This window comes from Vigna umbellata, chromosome 1, assembly GCF_029865625.1.
Source record: "Vigna umbellata cultivar VRB3 chromosome 1, Vumbellata_1.0, whole genome shotgun sequence".
Classification (NCBI taxonomy): Eukaryota; Viridiplantae; Streptophyta; class Magnoliopsida; order Fabales; family Fabaceae; genus Vigna; species Vigna umbellata.
The window spans coordinates 80,707,401-80,716,569 of record NC_142165.1 but is presented as its reverse complement, the minus strand read 5'-3'; the positions used below and the strand labels follow the sequence as shown (position 1 = coordinate 80,716,569).

The following is a 9,169-nucleotide window of genomic DNA, read 5'->3' as shown; positions in this document are numbered from 1 at the left end:
TACAGCTTTAGTGCGTTTACCAAAAACATTATGTAGAATATGTTTCATTATTTAGATGGGTACAAAACTGCTTTTAGCAAGGATATATTTTAATGATGCATTTAGTGCCCATGATAGTGCATTTACTAAAACATCATTTGACAGCGCGTTTATCATGCATTGACCTTTTCATAGTAATACATCGTTTAATAGTGTGTCTACTATTAATAAGATTGTTTGGTCCTCGTGTATTTACTGAAACTTTTTCTTTGTTCTTTCAGATGTTGTAACACCTTTTTTTGTATGATATTATTTTTACAGAGATTATTCTCTGTCAAATACTCATTTTATTTATCATTGTTTGTTAAACTTCAAAACATGAAATTGTTAGACAATCTTGTCTTATAAACAATCTTGTCTAAACAGTGTGAAAAATGTTCTCTTTTTGTGTTAGTTCTTGAGAACTAGGTCGATTGTGGAGAGCTCTTCTTATCATAATAAGTTCTTCTTCACAAGGATGAACATATTTGTTGAGATTGTTGATAGGGGGAGCACTAGTTTAGCTGAACCTACAATCTTAGAGTTTCTGGTTTTTTATGATGACAATACATAATTAATAACACATGTGTTTATGTGTTACATGTTCATTACTTTCATGTTTATGATTATTTGAGAACATGTTTGTGTTGATTCTGTCATTGTTGTAATTCACTGTGTTTTACATGAGATCTTATCTGTGAATGCATGACATATGTTTTCGAAAAGGAAAATCACAAGCACTTTTGTTGAACTTATAATATGTTGCAAAACAATAGTTTTAAGTCGACTTCATTATGAAGTGAGTCGGTTAAAATTCGTGGCTTTGCACAAACTTTTTCAAAGTTTGCTGTGAGAATTTTTGTATAGTCGATTACATGCAACTTGCATTCGACTAAGTTTGTTTGTTACCAATGAGGAGCATTGGTATCTTGAAAGCTACTGTAAAGTTTTGATGATGATAAAAGTTGAAGAATTGAAGACTCTAAATGCATCTTTGTTAAACGCATTTTGTATAAACAAATGTATAGGATAAATTGTAATGATGTAAAAATTGTTAGAATTTTTCATATTTAGTGAGTCATTGCGCAAATAATCGATTATTAAAAAGAATAATCGATTATCACGAGCCAATTTAGAAGAGAGTTGCTCGCGCAAATAATCGATTATTACACAGAATAATCGATTATCAGTGTTTCATTTAATACTGTCCAAGTCTCTGGAATAATCGATTATTGCTCAGGATAATCGATTATCACATTTTGAAAACCCCAAAACGAACACAAATAATCGATTATCAATGGTAGTTGGGAGATGTCTTTTCAGTTTTTGTCCCTGCACGAAACTAGGCTTATAAATAGAGGTCTTCACAGCTCTTAGAAAAAAACTTTTCCATTGAGAGTATTAGAGCTTTATGCCTAAGGGAAGCTCTCTGAGAAGCTCGCGCTTTGTGTGTCAAAGGTCGGAGCAATTCTCTTCAAGTTGGCAGAGCTAATGCTTCCGGTTCGTGCATCGAAGGAAGCTCTTCCGGTTCATTTGTCGAAGGAAGTTACTTGTTGCACTCTTCTGGTTCGTTTGTCGAAGGAAGGTGTTTTCTATTCTTTGCTCATTTCATTATCTTGTAATCTGTACAACTATATATTTAGTGAAAAAGGTTAATCACTATTTATAGTGATTAACGACTGAACGTAGAATCTTTTGATTCGAACCAGGATAAAAATTCTGTGTTGATTTTCCTGATCCCTAAACTCTTAGCACGTCAACTGTTCGATAAAAGTTCGATAAGAAAATCAATTTTTGAAACCGACTATTTTAACTTGTGTTGTGATCGTTACACGCTTTCTGCTATCTATATTTTGTTCCGCTGCGTGACTCTATATCAGTACCGATTGTTCCAATAGTTACAGTTTTGAAATTCTGTTAATGCTTGAAATAAATGTTATAACGACTATATTTTTAAATATGTTGACCAAGCATTTATTGTGATTCGACTGAATTAATTGTACATTCAAATAACTATATTTATTATTGCTAACTGCTTTGACTGAAGTGTTGTATTCAATTGCATTAGTAGCTAAGTCGACTTGAGAGCGTCAGAATTGTGAAAAACTATAAATAGATGCAAATTTGAATTCTGTAAGAACTTTTGTGAATTCTAACATTTTCATATTCATTACAGATTATTGATATCTTACAGAACGTGGAAAAGCTCCAAGAATCAAAGAAGAAGACCGTGGTGATCATCTCTTGTGATTTCTTGAAGAACAAGATTGTTGTACTTTGAAAGAGCTGATCAAATATGCACAGAGAGGTGTTTACTGAAAGATCAGAGTTGACAATTTACTGAATATTGGGTTGATTTCCCTGTTGTGATTACAGGAAGAAGAGCGTGTTGCGTTCTTGACTTTGAGGGGTTTCTCAAAGGGTTGAAGACGGCAGGAGAGGGGACATCTTGCTACTAGTCTTTGTGTGTTGTATGCCTATATTTTGATTAGAGGGTTAAAGAGGTGTTTTATATTTTTGATGTGGAGGTCTCTATAAAAGCCTTGTTGTGAAAACCTTGATCATTATAGTGCATTTGCTTCCTGCGGTGGAATAACACTGGATGTAGGCTTGGCCGAACCAGTATAAAAACCCAGGCTTTGCGAAAAAGATTTAAAGAAAACATTGTTTTTGTGTTTCACCAATTCAACCCCCTCTTGGTGTTGAAAATTAAGTCATTCTATTTTAACAATATTCTCTCTTGGTTGCGCTAAGATTTTCACTCTCACTCTCACTTTCCTCATATGGGCTGCTATAAACATCAATACCCCTTGAGATCACGTTCTTTGTGGTGTGGCCTTGTGATGAAATGAGACCTCTACCATGACACTTAAAACACTTAATTTCACTAGTGTGAGTGAGATGATGTTCTCACCCTTGGTCTTTCCTTTTCACTCTCTTCTCTCTTCTCTTTCCCTAGGTTCCTAAAGGGTTCTTCTTCTTCAACTTATTTATCCTTCCTCTTGTAGTCTTTCTTAATACTAGAGTTAGAGTGGAGAGTTTTCAAACCTTTTCTCAAGATTTGTTGTTCTTCCTTTATGCAAATTTGTACCAAGTCATTTAAGTTTTGGTAGGGCAACACTTTCACTCTATCTCTAATCTCAAGATTAAGACCACTAAGAAACCTAGAGATGGTTATCTCTTCCTCCTCTCTAATTCTCGCCCTCATCATGTAGAGCTCTATTATTTTCCTGTACTCTTCTATAGTCATGTCTCTTTCTTGAGCCTTTGGAGTTTATCCATTAGCTCTCTATGATAGTAGGAGGGTATGTGTCTTCTTCTCATGACACTTCTCAAGTCATCCCAATAGTTTACTTAAGGAAAATTAGAGTTCTCTCTCACTAGGGAAGCCCACCAATATAGGACATTCCCTTGGAAGCTTAAGGTTGATAGGAAGAACTTTCTTTCTTCACTTACTTGATGACATCAAAAAAGTTATTCCACTTTCGTTTCTCAATCTAAATAAGCTTGAACATCTTCCTTCATGGAAATAGGGGAGATCTACCCTAACTTCTCTTGGTATGTTATCTCCTTCACGCTCCCTTATTTACACTCTACATGGAGATGTAAGATCTAGATAAAATAAAAATACTTTTTATTTTATATTTATGGTATTATAGAAATATTTATGGTATGATAATGGGATGATAAAAGTAGTAAGGAAATGAATTAAAATTTATTAGTTACTGTTGTATTAGTAACTTTCGAAAGCGTATGAAATAAAGTTTATATAATGAATGTGATTTTATTAAGTGGTGAATGTATGTGCATGGAAGTGTTGGATGACCTTATGCGTGCTTGATTCCCCGTGAGGTACTTAGTCTTGTTGATTTTATTTTGATGAGATGATAGGTGGGACCCGCTGGACCCACCATGATGTGTGGAGGAATGAAAAAGAAAGAACGAAAAAGAAAGGAGGTGTACACGTGATGCGCAACGGAAGCGTGGAGGGGGCAGAAAGCTTGTTTTCACGTTAGCATAAAACGTGGACATGTATATTTTTTTTGAAAAAGAATACTTTGACACGGCCAAAGTATTTGACATTCATATGACACGCGGTGGGGTCCAAATTTTGTGAATGTATAGAAGGGTGATTTGTCATTTACCCTCTAAATTAAACGCTGCGTTTTATTTAGGGTGCTCTCTGTATTCAGTTTTCCAGTTTGTCTGATTTCACATTTTGGAAGAGCTCTTCGTGCTTTGCTAGGGTTGGGGGTGATAGAGAAGCGGAGAAGTGGAAGAGCGTGCTGTAGTAGGGTTCGGTTGATAGAGAAGGCGAGAACTCCATGGGTGCCACTTAATCGGAGGGTGTATGGTTCTTCTTTGTTTCTTCTTTTGTCATGATTTTTGTATTTTTCCATTTGTATTTGCTTCATTTTGGTGAACCCTAGACTAAAGGGGGCAAGGTGGTCTGAGGGAGAGTTGCGGTAGGGAGAACACTAAATTCTCAATCCGTGACAAGCACTGAGAGAAGACGGTTTGGGGAGTTATCTCTGTCTAATTTGAAAACTGTGTTTGAATGTGTAATTTGGCATATTATTTTGGTTAGTTTCCCTCTTTGACAAATTTGATTGTCCTGTATTGTAAACTAATATTGATTTATGACAAATCTGGTTTGCTTGATTTGTAACTTGTGTCGTGCCTAATGCGTGCGAAATGCAATGCTGGTTTTCGGAGGGATGCATTTTGTTAGAGGTGGTTGTCAATGTCTGAAAAAGGGATACCTATTAAGGATTGTAACCAACGAGGGAGTTGATTGAAGTGGAATATTTACATTTGGTTTCTCCCCTGAATAGGTAGCTGTTGAGAGTGAATTTCCGTAGTGCTTGAGTATTTCTCACATTGAATCATCCAATATTTAGAAGCTTTTGAGTAAAATTACTTTGACTTTTTGGATTTTATCATCTGAAAACCCTTATTTGTAGACCTGTTTAGTTTGGTTTTCAGATGGTAACAATGAAAGCAATTTTAGTGTTCCTCTTTGAACATTGTATGCATTTCTCCCTTTTGTTTTGTTTTTTCTTCTGTATGGTTTATACAATGTCATCAACATCTTCTTGAATTAGTTTAAATGCACGTCCACTGGCAACTAACTTTTTGCATTCTCTTCATGATAGGTGGCTGCACTTGTTCCTAAAGGTGATGTTGATGGTGAAATGGGTGATGCTCACATGAATTGATGAGTCAGGCACTTAGAAAATTGAGGCATGCCTTATCACAGACATAGCATATCTTTTTTCCATCCTTTTTTTTAAGGTAGTAACTATCATAATTATTGAGCCTCGTTAGATAGAATGTGCAGACTTGGATTTTTTGCTATGTAGAAAAAGAATATGGGAATTATTTCCATTAATTGAAATTTGTAATTATGCATTGGCCATGCGTTTGTAATTATTTGTATAAAATTTGTTGTAATCAAGTTTATCTCATTTAATATAAACAAACGAAATTTATTGTTTGATAATGCTTTAAAATATGTATATTTGTAATATAAAAAAACGCTCTATAATATTGTTGATGGACAAATTTATGATCACCAAAATATGATGTCACAAACTTGATTAACAATCGGCAAGTATGACCGAATCGTTTCAAGTAATAAACTCGGTAAGACCAAGTATCGTTCTCCCAAAGGACTCACGGCCTAGTTTAGTTATGTGATTTGTTGATTAGCTAAGACTTAAGAACAAAATAAGTGGAGTTTAATATGCAAAAGACGAAAATAAACATGTATGCATGAGGTTGATCAATGGCTAAAACAAAAGACAGACACTTTCAATGAAATATATTGATGAATATGTTGTTGGGGGTCAATTTCATCTCATCCACTCTCATATATTTTAGGAATTCAACATTCAATTCATCATTGTTAATGCCACTCTCTAAATTACCTTTCAAGAAGGCTTCTCCCTAATTACGAGTTCATACGATTCCTAGCATTCCTAATAATTAGTTTTCTTAGCACAGGAGCTTAACGACAACCAATATAATATTGGGAGTAATTCCCCGGATCTAGACTTCCCCGTACGTTCCCGTATCGACAAAATCAATAATCATGCATTGAATGAGTTAAACAAAGCAAGCATTAGGCAAAGAGGAAAAACCCTAACTAATGATGAAGGAAAGCATAAATCTTAGATTAAGATGCAAGCACAAATTCTATATATGAGAGCTTCAAAAGATTACATTGATTCCCCAACAAACATACAAGGTTTAGTTCACCATATTCATGGTGAACCTAGATGAACAATAATGAAAGAATGAAGGATAAAACCCTAGAAAGGTGAAGAGGTAGCCTGAGCATCCAAGATCCTCCTTCAAAGGGGTGGAAGAGAGAGTGTTTGCTTCGTTTCTGCCAAAGATACCAAACCCTAAGACATCTAGGTCTTTAAATAGGACATAAAAATAATAGAAAACGGGTCCAAGCCCAAACAGATCATAAAATCGCAGAAAACTGGCCCAAAACTCGTATGGTTGACTTTTTCCGTATTCTGGTTGACTGGTTGACTTTTTGGTTGACTGGTTGACTTTTCTGGTTGACTGGTTGACTTTTCTGGTTTCTGATTGACTTTTCTGATTCCATCTCTCTCCTTCTTCACTTCTTTCACTAAATTCACCTTAAAACCTGCACAAAAACACTGAAATCAAGCATAAACCTGTCCAGCTCTCTTATTTATGAAAATATGGATAAAAGCATGATTTCAAGCTAGTTTCTAAGTGTAAAGGTTGCTTTTTGTGTCAATTTTAAGCATGAAAATAACAGTTTTTCAACTGTTATCACAACCACAAACTTAGAACTTTGCTTGTCCTCAAGCAAACAAGATGTAACTCAATCTTCAACCAATTCATATGATGGTTCACTCATTCAAAAATCCTCCTTTTCAAGATAAGTAACAACTTCACTCAAACTTATGACCAAGAGTTCAATCAAGATGTGCACATGCTTTAGTGTTCACAAAGTCATTTAAATTCCAACAAATGCTATATTTCATGAATGATCAATCAATTAAGCATGGATGTTCATGTGCTCATGGAATATTTCCTCACTAGGTAAAGTGTTTCACTCACACACAAGTGTATAAGAGGTAATCACTCATTCACTCTACTATCACAATGTCACATGAATCAACTTTGCCTTTCATTTTACCACAATCAAAAACATTCACAAGCATGCATCATCACAAGGACTTTTCAATGGCTTATAATGTGGCTGGGCTAACAAGAAAATTGGTTTTTCTGGATCACAAAATCCTTGAGTTAAGAGAATCATAACAACACAATTATTCTTATTCATTCCCAACTTTTTTTGCATTCGCATTGAGCTTTGCTTCTTTTTCTTTTCTTTTCTTTTTTTTTCTTCTTCTTTGCATATTCTTACTTTTTAGCTCTTAGCTCAATGCTTTTCCTTTTTCATGTTTTCCCAACAACCCCAAACTTGAACATTTAACAATACCACACAAGATCTTCTATTTAACTCAAGGTAAAGATTTTCAATCAAGGGTTTCAGTGTATGTTCAAGGCTAAGGGTTCAAAGGATAGAACACAAAGTGTTCTCTTTTAGTGGGCTAACTTTATGAATTTGACCAATAAAAAGGGTTCCAACAAACGGCCTTGATCATATGATGCAAAACAAGCAATTGATTCAATCATAGAAAACCTGGGCAAAATCATTCATGCTTTCAAAGTAATAGCATTCAAACATAACAACTCTGGAGCTCAAAACCTCACATATAAGCTCATTCACATTTGACATACACATCCTGCTTAATCTCACAATCACAATCATGATATCCTGCATTTGTTCACAAAGCTTGTAAATCACCTTTATAAGCATTTTAATGTGCACATCATCTCAACATCAATCAATCAATAAGCATCATCAAGCATTACTTATCAAACAATCACAATTAATATCAAACCATCACACAAACCAGGTTTCCAATAGAGTACATCAAACCCTAATCTAAAAACAAAAACAAAATAAGTTTAGAAAACTTAAACCAACAAAAACATAAGCATATGATAGCATTCATCCGTAAATGTTATCTCAGCTCCTCATCAATCTGAGTTGTCCTCTGTATCTTCCTCTTCTTGGATCTTCTAGTCTTGATTCTTTTTGCCCGATGAGGAGGCCATCCCTGCATCAAACATAATTCACAAAACCAAAAGATACATTGTTAAGCATTAGTAAACCACAATGAAGAAATCAGCCCCTTCAATGATGCTCTCTCCCAACCCCAAACTTAGATGGAAAACTAGTGAGCAAGTGAGTGGAAGGGAGATTTTCTAAAGAGGGATGAGGGAAAAGTTGTAGAGAACCTTTGAAAAGGTATGTAGGAGTGTGTGTGCAGAGAAGAGCCTGAAAATAAAAGCATTTGCGCAGTTTAGGGTATAAAAATACCCTAATGGGCTCGGGTTCCGCTAAAGGGTAACCAAAGCCCATCTGCGAGAGTACCGCTCAACGGTAAGTTGCCGCTCAGCGGCACTTTCGTGATGTGCTCTGCTCCTTCTTTTCTTATCCTACGTGCCTCCTAGACATGCCCCTCACTGGTTCCCTGCAATTCAATGCTTAAAATACTTATGCAAACCCTAACAAACAAAAACAATCAATCAACTGGGTTGCCTCCCAGGTAGCGCTTGTTTAACGTCACGAGCCTGACCCAAAATCCACCAACACCCATCAGTAGATGTTTAAAATCTCACCAACACCCATCAGTAGGTGCAAAATTTTCTCACCAACACCCATCAGTAGGTGTTACACACTTAGCATCCTTCAGTAGATGCTATATCCAACTAACATCCTTCAGTAGATGCTATGTTCAGCAATATAATGTTCAACAGATTTAAAGATTACAAACCAAAGTAAAATTTAAAAGTTCTAAAATCACTGGGTTGCCTCCCAGCAAGCGCTCTTTTAACGTCACTAGCTTGACCCAATAAAGCTCATGTTCCATCTTCTTTTTCTTCTTTCTACTAAACTTCTTCAGAAATTTGATCAAACCAGGAACCTATTGTAGTGTCTCAATCATAGGAACTTTAATCTCCAATTTCTTGAAGATTTCCATGAAGCACTTAAATTTCTTTTCCTTCCTATGATACTTCTTTGGATGAG

General features: G+C 35.4%; 1 long non-coding RNA gene across 2 annotated transcripts; it reads left to right on the top strand.

The window, feature by feature from the left end:
- The first annotated feature begins 4,188 nt into the window (after nt 1-4,188).
- Nucleotides 4,189-5,515, top strand: LOC148206556 (uncharacterized). Of its 2 annotated transcripts, none has more exons than XR_015786120.1 (2): nt 4,189-4,367; nt 5,175-5,515. It is a non-coding gene; the product is annotated as an uncharacterized LOC148206556 (long non-coding RNA). The 2 variants fall into 2 exon arrangements; XR_015786119.1 differs by having other exon boundaries at nt 4,189-4,601.
- The last annotated feature ends 3,654 nt before the right edge of the window (nt 5,516-9,169 follow it).